This window comes from Tupaia chinensis, unplaced genomic scaffold (assembly GCF_000334495.1).
Source record: "Tupaia chinensis unplaced genomic scaffold, TupChi_1.0 Scaffold000519_1, whole genome shotgun sequence".
NCBI classification, from domain to species: domain Eukaryota; kingdom Metazoa; phylum Chordata; class Mammalia; order Scandentia; family Tupaiidae; genus Tupaia; species Tupaia belangeri.
The window spans coordinates 3,322,339-3,336,786 of record NW_006160032.1 but is presented as its reverse complement, the minus strand read 5'-3'; positions in this window follow the sequence as shown (position 1 = coordinate 3,336,786).

Genomic DNA, 14,448 nt, shown 5'->3' with positions numbered 1-14,448 from the left:
GGGTGCACAAACCCTAAGGAAAAAACCCCTAAAAAAAAAAAAAAAAAAAAAAGAAAGAAAAAAAAAAAGAAAAGAAAAAAGTAAAGGTAAGGTGATAAAATGAGAGTAGTAGTAAAAGAAAGTGGGAAAAAAGACTGAGAAATATTAATAGAATAAGAAAGAATACCATGTATTGGGGTAAAAGTTTAACAGGCAGAGGAAACAGTGAAAAACTGATTTACATTTTCACCTGAAGGGCCTGTAGCTCTATAAATATACAATGCATTATCCTTGGATATAGCTATTCTGCTTTTAGGTCTCTGATATGAGAAAAATACTTGCACTTGCATGTATTTTTATTACAGCAACAAAAGATTAAATGTTGAAAACATAAATCTCCATCAACATAGAAGTGTTTAAATAAATTATGATTCATCCGCCCTATGAGAAACTCAGCAGCACTTTTAAAAAATAGGTAAATCTATATAAAACTGACCTGAAAAGATCTCCAAAAATATTGTTATGTGAAAAAAGGAGTTAGGAAAAAATTCTTGAAGTTAATTTTATTCATGTTAAGTATTTAAAAAACACAATTTCTCTCCTTCTCTCTCTCCGTACATATTTCAGAAAAGCTTCTAGGTATTTATAAAATTTCATAAAAGTGGTCATCCCTGGGAACCAGCAGTTAGCGTAATGGCTATGTCACTGGACTCCCATGCAGTCGACCGCGGTTCGCGTCCCGGACCCGGTGGCTTAAAACTCACGCTGGGCGCGTGTGCGTGCGTGCCCAAGATCCTGAGAGGAGAATGGAGGAGAAGGGATTGCGGCGTGACCATCCTCGCTGGGGGGTGATTTCTCGCTTTCTGTCTCTATGTCTCTCTCTGTCTGTCTGGCGAGCGTACGCGCCCTATAGCGAAAAACCTCTCAAAAAAAAAAGAAAAAAAAAGTGGTCATCTCAGAAGAGAGGAATGAGTTGGGAAGCAAAGAAGAACTTTTGTTTTTCTTGTGTGTTTTTATGAAATTTAAAATACAGTACATAAAATCAATGTATTAATTTTTATTAAAAATAATGAAAATAAGGGACCAGCAGATGGCATAATGGTTACGTCACTGGATTCCCATTGTAGCTGTCCATGGTTCGTGTGGTGCTGGAAGCGTGTGTGTGTGCGTGCCCAAGATACTGAGGGAAGAATGAGGAGAAGGGATTGCTGTATGGCCATCCCGCCTGGGGAAATGATTTCTCACTGTGTCTGTCTGTCTGACTGTGTCTCTCTGGCAAAGTGCACACAACCTATACCAAAAATCTCTGTCTGAAAAAAAAAAAAAAGAAAATGACTCTGTCTAAATATATACGATCAATGGATTAAAGACTTCAACATAAATTCCCAAACAACAAAACTACTGGAGGAAAACACTGGAGAAACATGTCAATATATTGGAATAAGTAAAGATTTCTTAAACAAGATCCTTAAAGCATGAGTACCAACACTAACACTAGGTAAGTGAACTTACACCAAGAAAAAAAATCAGGGCCAGCGGGCGTCATGATGGTTGAGTCTCTGGACTCCTATGTGACCAACCATGGTTCGAGTCCAGACCTGGTAGATTGAAATTCAAACCAGGTGCATGTACATGCCTGTCTAAACTCCAGAGAGGAGAGTGGAGAACGGATAGCAGCATGACCATCCCCCCTTGGAGGGAGATTTCTTATTTTCTGCCTCTGTGTCTCTCTCTGTCTCTCTGGCAAGTGCATGTGCCCTAAAGCAAAAAAAGTCTCAAGAAAAAGAAAAAGAAAGAAAAAAAAAAAGAAAAGAAAAAAGTAAAGGTAAGGTGATAAAATGAGAGTAGTAGTAAAAGAAAGTGGGAAAAAAGACTGAGAAATATTAATAGAATAAGAAAGAATACCATGTATTGGGGTAAAAGTTTAACAGGCAGAGGAAACAGTGAAAAACTGATTTACATTTTCACCTGAAGGGCCTGTAGCTCTATAAATATACAATGCATTATCCTTGGATATAGCTATTCTGCTTTTAGGTCTCTGATATGAGAAAAATACTTGCACTTGCATGTATTTTTATTACAGCAACAAAAGATTAAATGTTGAAAACATAAATCTCCATCAACATAGAAGTGTTTAAATAAATTATGATTCATCCGCCCTATGAGAAACTCAGCAGCACTTTTAAAAAATAGGTAAATCTATATAAAACTGACCTGAAAAGATCTCCAAAAATATTGTTATGTGAAAAAAGGAGTTAGGAAAAAATTCTTGAAGTTAATTTTATTCATGTTAAGTATTTAAAAAACACAATTTCTCTCCTTCTCTCTCTCCGTACATATTTCAGAAAAGCTTCTAGGTATTTATAAAATTTCATAAAAGTGGTCATCCCTGGGAACCAGCAGTTAGCGTAATGGCTATGTCACTGGACTCCCATGCAGTCGACCGCGGTTCGCGTCCCGGACCCGGTGGCTTAAAACTCACGCTGGGCGCGTGTGCGTGCGTGCCCAAGATCCTGAGAGGAGAATGGAGGAGAAGGGATTGCGGCGTGACCATCCTCGCTGGGGGGTGATTTCTCGCTTTCTGTCTCTATGTCTCTCTCTGTCTGTCTGGCGAGCGTACGCGCCCTATAGCGAAAAACCTCTCAAAAAAAAAAGAAAAAAAAAGTGGTCATCTCAGAAGAGAGGAATGAGTTGGGAAGCAAAGAAGAACTTTTGTTTTTCTTGTGTGTTTTTATGAAATTTAAAATACAGTACATAAAATCAATGTATTAATTTTTATTAAAAATAATGAAAATAAGGGACCAGCAGATGGCATAATGGTTACGTCACTGGATTCCCATTGTAGCTGTCCATGGTTCGTGTGGTGCTGGAAGCGTGTGTGTGTGCGTGCCCAAGATACTGAGGGAAGAATGAGGAGAAGGGATTGCTGTATGGCCATCCCGCCTGGGGAAATGATTTCTCACTGTGTCTGTCTGTCTGACTGTGTCTCTCTGGCAAAGTGCACACAACCTATACCAAAAATCTCTGTCTGAAAAAAAAAAAAAAGAAAATGACTCTGTCTAAATATATACGATCTATGACATTCTTTGTATTCAAAGTTCTTAAAATAGTTTTCATATAAATATGGGGTATTAAAGAGCCAAAAAAATGTAATTTGCATGTCTATAATATCTTTAAAATGAAAAAGCTTGAAACTTTTAAAGGTTATAAATCCACGATTAGAATATATTTTAAATTTAAAATGTAGAAATATTACACACTTCATTAAAAAATATATATGTAGATTTAATTTCTGAAAATGTCTTACAGGGTCAGCAGGTGGCATGGTGGTTAAAATACTGGACTCTTACATGATGGATAGTAGTTCAAGTCTCAGATCCAGCGACCTGAAACTCATGCTGGGTATGTGTGAGTACATGCCCAAAATCTTGATAGGAGAATGGAGAAGGGACTGCAGTGCGGCCATCTCCTGTGGGGGAGACGGGTGACTTCTCACTTTTCCTCTCACTATCTTTCTCTCCCTCTCTCTCTCTCCAGTGAGTATATGTTTCCTATGGCAAATAGTAATAATAGCAAAATAAAAATTTAAAAAGTATTTTTTTTTCAGAGATTTTCACTGTAGGGCACATGCTCTCGCCAGACAGACAGAGAGAGACATAGAGACAGAAAGCGAGAAATCACCCCCCCAGGGGGGATGGTCACGCCGCAATCCCTTCTCCTCCATTCTCCTCTCGGGATCTTGGGCACGCACGCACACGCGCCCGGCGTGAGTTTTAAGCCACCGGGTCCAGGACACGAACCGCGGTCGACTACGTGGGAGTCCAGCGACATAGCCACTACGCTAACTGCTGGTTCCCAAAAATTTAAAAAGTATTTGACATACATTTTATCTTACCTCTTTTATACTATGAACCATTCATGCTACTAAGTATTGGCATTGCTACACAAAGCAAGAGATAAAAATAAAGAACAGATGAAAAATCTGAGGCAGTTAAATCATGTTAAACAAATAATAAACTTGGTCTAAGTCTATTGTTGGTGTCCTTTAACATCACATAGTAAGCAGTTCTAATTAATATTTTGGTTACTTCAAAATTTTACCATAATGTTAATAATATTTAAAACATTACTTTTGGGAACCAGCAGTTAGCATAATGGCTATGTTGCTGGACTCCCACGTAGGTACAGCAGTTCGCTTCCCGGACCTGGTGGCTTAAAACTCACGCCAGGCGCGTGTGCATGTGTGCCCAAGATCCCTAGAGGAGAACGGAGGAGAAGGGATTGTGGCGGAACCATCCCCCCTGGGGGGTGATTTCTAGCTTTCTGTCTCTATGTCTCTCTGTCTGATGAGCGCATGTGCCCTATAATGAAAATCTCTCCAAAACAAAACATTACTTTTAAACAAAATGTTAAAATAATGAACTATATTCACTTTGGCTTTTGTTTGATAACCGAAGAATCAAGGAAACCTTGAAATTTGTTTTGAAGTTGCTCATCTTTTCAATCTTTAAAATTCTGCCATTAGAAAGTTTTACCTGTTCTCATAAATGACTTTACCTATATAAATGAACGTGTATGTGGTATAAGGCTGAAAAAGCTGTTGTTCTTTCATAAAATGTGATTATGTGTGTGTGTGTGTGTATATATATATATATATAATGGGACATGGGACATGCGTGTCCTGATATCACTTCACAGTAAATAGAACAGTTAAACTTAGTTTTCATTAAACATCCTAGAGGGGATAGTTACTTAGAGAGAAACTAAATGAATGATCAGAACCTTTATGAAGCAATGTATAAATAATTTCTCCCAAGCATTCTCTCTTATTATTCTATTAGTGCAGTGTAGTTTTGCTCAGATTTGATTTTCTTTCAGCCAATCAGCATTCTCATGTTCAGTATTCCAATCAGCTATAATTCAGCCGGCATTATGACAGTTTAAGAACCAGCTTTAGAGCTTAATATGCTAATGTTTCAGTACCACGCATCAGTAAAAGCTGGTGCCCTAATCCATGGATGGACCTGCTCAAGTGAATTGCTAGACACCAATACACCAAGCAGGTGGCTGTGCTCTTAATTAAGTGAAGAACATCCTCCCTGAGGGGCTGGGATCAATTAGATCAGGCTGTCTCTTACAACTGCAGCCACTTTTTTCCCCCTTTGGAGGCTGATTGAGTCTCTGATTGTGGGGGTGGATACAGTTTGAGCTTTCAGGAATTTCTGAGAAAAAAAGCTGTTCCCAGTCTCTGTCTACTGAATTCCATTTAGAATTGGTGGCTCATGTCTGTACTTTTTAAAAGTAAAATGCTCGTGGTTGGTGATGGGAATTTCTAGAAATGCATGTCATGTTTTTAGCTTTCACAGCACAAGGCAATCTAACAAAACAGATCGTTTTGGAACTCCACTTCTGAGGTGAAATTCCAGAGGAACTTGTACGTCAGAAGGGCTAACGTTAGAACATTATGAGAACCTCACTGGTATCTCTGAGTGCTACGATTCAAACCCTGGTATAGCCACTTATGGCATTTATGTGACAGACACGGGAGCTTTGCTTAGAGATTTACAAGAAATGGTGATGCTGGAAAAGACAGAGGAAAGGAAGGAGAGGGAGAAAAGGAACAGGAAGATAAAAGAACAAATATGAACAAAATGAGCTTAGAAACAGCAGCAACAAAGATATTCGCCTACTGCTGCAGCTTCTTTTGAACTGTGTTTCTTCTCTTGCCTATCTCCTCAGTTTGACTGGCAGGTTCATCAGGATGAGAGAAAAGTCACCTGAGAAATTAAGGTACTGGTTCCCGTATCAATCATAGTGACAGATAGAATTGACTATGGCTTTTGTTGGTTGGTTTGTTTGGCAAGACTTCTCTGGGTCAATTTCATTTCAGTATTTGCAATTAAACCTCAAATATAACAGAAAAAAGAATGAAATGCCACATAGGTGGATGGACCTCCATATTATTTTTCCATTTCAATGAACTATTTGAAAATGATGCTTTCAAAAATCACAAGGTAAAATAGCTTAGTGTATGCTTTGGAAATAGAAAAAGAAAAGAAAAAAAATGTATGTGCAGATACTTACATGACATTTTATATAACTTTGTAAATCAAACTGTATCCTAGCATTGTTTGTGGAAGGTGACATGGGACACACAGGGAAGATCTCTCTTTCTCTCAATGACTAACACTTATGTCAGCCCTGGTAGGCTATTTCATGTTGCGGTTGGACCTTAGCTCAGTTCTTTACAAATGACATGGATTTTACTAGACTAATTCACAAAAAACACAAAACCATATCTACTGTCATCATAAACACAAAATCTACACAAGTGAGTGGCACAAACAGGAAGACATAAATTCAATTTCCCCTTGGCCATTTATCACTAGCAGCAAGAAAAGTACATTGTTTACTTTATAAAAGTATCTCTCAGCTTTGATATGGCCTCTTTAACAATGGCTTAGAAAACATACCTCTGTGTGTGTGTATATATATATATATATGTGTATATATATATATATATACACATAGTATGTGTGTGTGTATATATGTACATATATATATACACGCACACATATACACATACATATATATGTGTGTGTGTACATATATATAGCCATACTCCTTCCCTCATCTTCATATTGTAAATGATTCTATAAATATGTTATGCAGGAATAAACTCATTGGCCATTCAATATGCTGTCAGACACATGGATCTGACATCTCTCAGAAATGATAGGCTGAGAATTTTGATGCAATCAAAATGGTAGCCTCCATAACTGAAGATTATTTGATAAATGTGTGTTTTCCCATTTTGCTTAAAAGGAACTTATTATGTGGGCAGCTGCCTTTTGAATGATGTTAATGCCAAAGTGAAGCCTTATATTACAAAGTAAAATGAGACCAGCTTTTAATATTAGGCTAGAAAGTATTGTTATGCAGCAGGAGGAATGACCTTTGACTCCAGCCAGAAAACTGATTTATACAATAAAATGCAGAGAGACAGCCTTTTTAAATGCTAACACCTTCTTTTTTCCTAGAGAGGAAGTTGAAAAAATTATAAATGGAGTTACAATATAAAAAGTACCCCAAGGAGAAATACCCTCTAAGGGATCATCTTAGTAAATCCTTACACTTTTCTTAAAGTTGAGTGAAAAGCCAAATCCACAGGTGGAAAAGGCGTATTCCATAAGAAGCTTGGGCCAGACCCATCTCAATTATTTAGTTTAAGTACCAGAGAAATCAGGCAAATAGAGCAAATGAAATCAGATCATAGCACTTGGTGATCAGGCTGTCTTGATCAAATACATGACACATACTCACATGCTCCTCTGGTTTAGGACGGATCATAGCAAAGGGAGCATTTTCCTTATATCGACAGAGAATGTTAATGTGTGCACAGGTAAAGAAGAACTCAGCTGGGGCTGAAGGAGACTCCCTCTGTAATGTCAGAATTTGCTCTGAACTGATCTATCTTTCCATCAAAATTTCATGTCTGATTGCTAAATTACACGTGCAGTGGTCAGGTTCTGTGCAGACGTGCCAAAGATAATGTGCTATGAGCTTAACTCAGTATGTTTTCACTGCTTGGTCCAGAAAAGTGCTTTGTGGAAATTTATTTGTTGTGTTGTGGGCAACTGTAGTTCTATCCCACGAGGCTGCATTACCATGGTAAAACTGTGCTAACACTAGGAAAAACTGATTGTGAAAGAAAAAAAATGACAGTAATTTTTAATATTTCAAAGTAAAAAGTATAGTGATGATAATGGATTTTAAAATATATTCAGGTCGATTTAAATATTATGTGCTCTTAAGGATACAATAAAGTTCTCACATATATGATACTGAGAATCGTCTCCATGGAAGAACATGCAGATAAATTGAGAATCACTTGAATTTTCTTTGCTTATCAAACAGAGTGAGATAAGCCTTATGTCTTTCAAAATTTTACAGTAGGAAACTGCATATATCTGGCTTTGGATGTGGTTTCCCTAAAAATAGCAACAAATGGCACCAAATTCCACTCTCAGTGCTTGCTTTGTACACAAGCTGCAAAGGGAAAGGGAAGCCAAAGATCAAAGCTTGGAGCCTTCAAGGAATACATTAAAATAAGTAGATGATAAATTCCTGGTTTGTAGTGTACACAGGATTAAAACCTCTAAAGCAGTGCTTCTGCACCCTGCTTTACAATGTTTTATGTCCCCAGAAACTTAGTATTGATTTGATTTTACAACTTTGAGTTACCTCAAATTCCTGACTGCTACCACCCGTTTGATAAACTCACACCACCACTGGTGTATGGAAAAATCCAGTTCTGATGCATTTGACCTTGTCACAGCACCCCATAACTGTCTAATGTCTTCCATTTCAGATACATGAGTAGGACTCAAGACCACAACACTTTTGTTCACCAAGTGCCCATTTTCGCTGTGTTTAAAAATGGAGAAATTGATGAGTGCACTCAGTTCTGTCACATGACTCATTATACTATTATGAGACCTTATCGGCCTGGGTAACTGTGTTCTCCCTCATTTAAGAGAGATCATAAGTAAATTGCTAATAAATAGGAATTATTGGCTAAATAGGATATGAGTTTTTCCCTACCAACTGAGAGGTAGTCCATGCTATTTGATCTTTCTGCATCTCGGGTTGTGGTCTGATTTTCATGGAAGACAAATCAGGTGATTTTTTTTTTTAATTTTATTTGATGTGCGTATTTGAGGACTATACCACCCCCACTCTAAAATGATAAGATGTCAAGTCTTGTGAAATATTCCTGAACTTGAGGCATTAACTTCAATTCTTAGAGTTTCTCTGTTTCTCATATTTTCACCTCAAATGCATCTCCCTGCAGACCTTGCAAAACCTGTGACTGTCCTCAGACATCAGAGTACATTCTTTATTTGGGAAGCCATGTGTCACCCTCTAAAGGGAAAAAAATCTGACACCTCATTTTTGGTATTATTATTTTGTCTTTTGGGACTGGTCTTTTTCTAGTCCCTAAACTCTTTAATTCAATTTCAATTTTGTTTCTCTGTATTTTTATTTTCATGATACTTTGTGTCATTTTTAAAAATTCTTTTTTTTATTAATTGCCAGAGTATATATGTATTTGACAGAAAGAGAAAGTGGGGGAGGGAGAGAAAGAGAAGGAGAGGACACCCCCACAATAGGGTACAGTAATGACATAATCCCTTTTCCTCCATTTCCACATCTTGTCAGGATTTGGGGCACCAACACACATGCTCAGAATGTGGCTCCTGGATTTGAGTGGCCGTGAACAATGTGGGAACTAGCTCCCAATGCACAGCGCTGAACTGCTGTGCCCCAGAGCTGACACTTCCCATGATAGGTTTTTTCCTCATATTTATCCAATGGGTTCCAAAGGTCAAAGCAATATCAATTAATACATTTATGTGTTCAAAGTTTAGCCATAGTGAATAATAACTTCTTAAGATAAAAGTCAGTCATTGTCATTTGAAATTGAAGCAGCCTGACAGATTAGACATGTTCTGTACCGGGCAGAGTCACACAAGCCTGCTCTACTTTGAGTTCTGCCATTAACTCATATATGACCTTTGTCCTGACCTGCACGATGAGTCGCCTGGGTACAATATTCTCAAAGATAAAGTGCTGGAATTCCATGGCTCTGACACATGGAATCCTCCGTTTCACACCAATAGCCATATTTTCACATGAACACCAAAAATAAATAACTTTTATAAAAAGCTGTTTCTGCAACAATCTCTGATTCTCTTTGTAACCCAGATGTCAGCTGGGTTACCTCCCCAGTCACGCATGTAGATAAAATATACATTCTGTGGAAAACACCATTTCCCAAGATTCTTGCATATTCCTACAGGGCTGACATTTCCCTCAATTCCTTTGGCACCAGTTCCTGCATCCTCCAAGTTCAGTTTATGAATCACCCCAATGCCACATCCATATCACCTTTATCATCTGACCCAGGTGTGGAACTCAGTTGCCTTCTGAACTACCATCAAAACAAAAATTTTTTTTTGAAGAGGTTTTTGTTACAGGGTGTATGCACTCACCAGAAATACAGACAGACAGAGAAAGAGAGAGAGAGAGACAGAGACAGACAGACAGAGACAGACAGAGACAGACAGAAAGTGAGAAATCACCCCCCAGGGGGTATGGCCATGCTGCAATCCCTTCTCCTCCATTCTCCTTGAGATCTTGGGCATACACGCACTTGTGCCCAGCCTGAGTTTAAGACACTGGATCTGGGACTCAAACTGCGGGTGACTACATGGGAATTCAGTGACATAGCCATTACGCTAACTGCTGGTCCCAAAACAAACATCTTTATATTAGATTTCCTTATACTGCAGCTTTACTGAGGGATTAAGAAAGAGGGTAGAAGGGCTACATTACAACAATAAAACATCTAAAAAGCATATACAGAAACAGCCTCTTCTGACACTGTCTCCAGTATCCATAACTATTTTCCATCCTTCTATATCCTCTAATCTTTCAGTTTCCATCATAGAGTGTGGACAGTCAGTATATATTATGTGGAGATGTACAATGTCTCTCTTTCATAGCCTGGCTGGCTTCACTCAGAAGTCAATCTTCCATATTCATCCAATTTCTACTACATGCCGGGGTCTTGTTTTGTTTGTTGTTGTTTATTTGTTTCGTGGCTGAGTAGTAGTAGTCCACAGAGTACACGTGCCGCACTTTCCCAGTCCATTCATCTGTTCGTGGACATTTGGATTGGTTCCATGTCTTAGCCACTGTAAGTAATGCTGCAATAAACAGAGATGTGCAAGCACTTTTCCGACTGAACATTCTCCTATCTTTTGGATAGATACCCAGAGTGGAATTGCTGGGTCATATGGTAGTATAATTTGCAGATCTTTGAGGAAACTCCATATTGTTCTCCACAGGGGCTGGACCAATTTACATTCCTGACAACAGTAAAAGAGAGTTCCCCTTTCACCACAGCCCTGCCAGCACTTACCATTTTTTGTTTTTTAATCTTTACCTTTCTGACTGGGGTTAGGTGATATCTCATTGTGGTTTTGATCAACATATCCCTTATAATGAAGGATGTTGAGCATTTTTTCATATGCTTTTTGGCTGTTTGTTTGTCTTCCTTAGAGAGTTGTTTGTTCAGTTTATTCTTCCATCTTTTAATTGGGTTCACCTTTTTTTTTTTTCCCCAGGTAAGCTGCTTGAGTTATCTGTGTATTCTAGTTATCAGTCCCTTTTTTCTTTTAAAAATTCTAATTTATTTTATACATTTAATCACAATACATTACTGAATATAATATACAAAAATATTCTCATTCTGAGGGTTGTCGATTCACACTAATTACTGTGTTTTCTGATGTGCAGAAATTGCTTAATCTGATGTAATCCCACTTACCTATTATGGGGGTTATTGCTTGTGCTTTGGGGTCTTATTTAAGAAGTTTCTGTCTACTCCAATGTCTCCCACAGTTTCCCCAGTTTATTTCTAGAAGTAATTTTATAGTTTGAGGTCTTAGGTTTAGATCTTTGATCCCCTTTGAGTTTATTTTTATTAACAGTGAAAGATAGGGGTTCAAGTTCATCTTTCTGTAGGTGGATACCCAGTTTTCCAGCACCATTGCTAAAAAAGTTTTCCTTTTCCCACTGGATTGACTGGTGCCCTTTGTCAAAATATCAGTTGGCTATATGTTTTGGGGTTTATTTCTGAGGTCTCTATTCTGTTCCATTGGTCCACATGTCTGTTTTTGCACCAATACCATGCTGTTTTGATTATCATAGCCTTATATTTTGGGATCAGGGAGTGAGATGCCTCCTACTCCTCTTCTTGCACAAGATTGCTTTGACAATAGGGAGTCTTTCATGATTCCAGACAAATTCCTTGATTCTCTATTCTAAATCTGTGCAGAATGTCTCTGGTAACTTGATAGATACAACATTTTATATGTAGATTAATTTGGGTCAAATTGCCATTTCATTATAATAATTCCACCAATCCAGGAACATAGGATGTCCTTCCATTTTTTTGTGTGTCCTTTTCAATTTATTTTTTTCAATTTATTTTTTTAGATTTTCATAGTTTTCCTTATAGAGGTCTTTGACTTCTTTGGTAAGATTTATTCCTAGGTATCTTATACTTTTTGTGGCCATGGTAAATAGGACTACTTTCTTCAATTTTATCTCAGTCTGCTTGTTATTAGTATTTAGAAATGCTATAGTTTTTTTTTAATTTTTTATTATCATCATTAGAAATGCTATAGATTTTTGTATATTGATTTTGTATCTTGCCATTTTACTGTATTCATTTATTACTATTACTTCCAGGAGGTTTTTTTTTTTTTTTTTTTGGGGGGGTTTTCGCTTTTTCGCTATAGGGCGCGTGCACTCACCAGGCAGACAGAGAGAGACACAGAGACAGAAAGCGAGAAATCACCCCCCAGGGGGGATGGTCATGCCGCAATCCCTTCTCCTCCATTCTCCTCTCTGGATCTTGGGCACGCACGCACATGCGCCCGGTGTGAGTTTTAAGCCACCGGGTCCGGGACGTGAACTGCGGTCAACTACATGGGAGTCCAGCGACATAGCCATTACACTAACTGCTGGTTCCTTCCGGAGTTCTTTTTGTGGATACCCTTGGGTTGTCTATGTTTATGATCATGTTATCTACAAATAGTGAATGCTTTTTATATTATTCTCTTTTCTGAATGCATCGACTAGGGCTTCCAGCTACTTCTCAACTACTTGAAAAGTATTAGAGAAAGTGGGCAACATTGTCTTTTCTTTTTTTTTAGGGGTTTTTGCTATAGGGCACGTGTGCTCGCCAGAAAGAGAGGGACAGAGAGATAGAAAGTGAGAAATCATCCCCCAGGGGGGATGGCCACGCAGCAATCCCTTCTCCTCCATTCTACTCTTGGGATCTTGGGCACGCACGCACATGCGCCCGGTGTGAGTTTTAAGCCACCGGGTCCGGGACGTGAACTGCGGTCAACTACATGGGAGTCCAGCGACATAGCCATTACACCAACTTCTGGTCCCTCTTTTACCAATTTTTAGTGGGAAAGCTTTTTGTTCTTCTCTTAAGAATGACATTAGCTATGGATTTTTCATAAATGGCTTTTATTGTGTTGAGAAATATTCCTTCTCTGCCAATTTTGCTAAAAGTCTTAATCATGAAGGGATGTTGTATTTTATCGAATGCTTTTTCTGCATTGATTGATATGATTATATGGTTTTTATCTTTCTTTCTGTTAATATGGTGTATTGCATTTATGGTTTTACCTATGTTGCCACCTTTGCATCCTTGGAATATAATCTACCTGGTCATGAAATATAGTCTTTTCTATATGTTGTTGGGTACAATTTGCTAGTATCTTGTTGAGAATTCTTGTGTTTATATTCATCACAGATAATAGTCTATAGTTTTGCTTCCTTTTCATGTCTTCTGTTTGGGGGATGAGGGTGATGGAGGCTTCATAAAATGAATTTGGGAGGTTTCCTTCCTTTTTGATATTTAAAAATAACTTGAGTAGAACGGCTTTCCAAGGTGTCTTCTTAAATACAATTTGCTCTAAAAGAAAACTCTGCTATACGCACGTAAAATAGCTTTTCTATAATGCTAGACACATATTTAACAATTCTTCCTTTCCATTATTTTTAGTTTTATTATACTAATGAGGCAGTCATGAAAGATATCAGTTGCCAATACTTATTGTATTTCTTTTACTGTCCTTCTCTCTTACAAAAGAACAATGGGCCGGCTATGACTATATTCACATGAATGAAGAAAAAGGATGAAAACAGGGTCGCAACAAGAATCACTTGACCTCACACTTTTGGATGTGTGGATATGCTAATGCAGGTGTGTTTTCTCCCTGAGCACCTCTGGGGTCTGAAATTCTAGTCGTTATCTTGTTTTCCACATTTATTTTTTTGTTGTTTGTTTTTAGCAGAGATAACTACTACCCTCCTTAGGTCAGATAATTTAAGGGTACATAGGCACAGGTATATCCCACCACCCTCTTTTTTTTTTTTTTCTCTTTTTTCCAAGAAAGTTTTTGAGCCATTGTGGTTTGGTTGTTTTAAATTAATGTTTTGGTAAATAGAATCCCATCCAACTGTTGACTCACATTACTTTCTCTGAAATTATTTATCTTCACTTATGTGTGAACAACACTGGCACAGATTCCTGTTGTTCTTCTCCTGTCTCCGCCCTTCCTGCCCTCCTGGAAAGTGGCGAATGAGCTATAATAAAATTTTAAAGGCACCAGGGGAGCTACCTATTTCTTCTTTTAATGGGAGAGGAAGTATACTTGTATTTTCACAACATGGGTCTTGAACAGTCAGAATGATTTCCACTGCTTAAATTTCCTGCAAAATTGAAAAAACCACAAAGGTTGATATTTAACTCAAGCTTTGCAGAGATGTAAGAGACACACACCTCCAAGTTGTATTAACAACAGGATTCTACTATTT